Raw genomic sequence first — 225 nt, forward strand, 5'->3', positions numbered from 1 at the left:
GGGGTCTTCAAAAAGTTCATGGAAATATTTGTATGGTCTCTTAATTCCATTTGTCCATTAACTTTTTTTTTTTTTTTTTTTTTTTTTAAAGATGACCGGTAAGGAGATCTTAACCCTTGACTTGGTGTTGTCAGCACCACGCTCTCCCAAGTGAGGTAAGTGACCATCCCTATATAGGGATCTGAACCCATGGCCTTGGTGTTATCAGCACCACATTCTCCCAAG

The sequence above is a fragment of the Galeopterus variegatus genome, unplaced genomic scaffold (assembly GCF_000696425.1).
Source record: "Galeopterus variegatus unplaced genomic scaffold, G_variegatus-3.0.2 Scaffold3236, whole genome shotgun sequence".
Classification (NCBI taxonomy): Eukaryota; Metazoa; Chordata; class Mammalia; order Dermoptera; family Cynocephalidae; genus Galeopterus; species Galeopterus variegatus.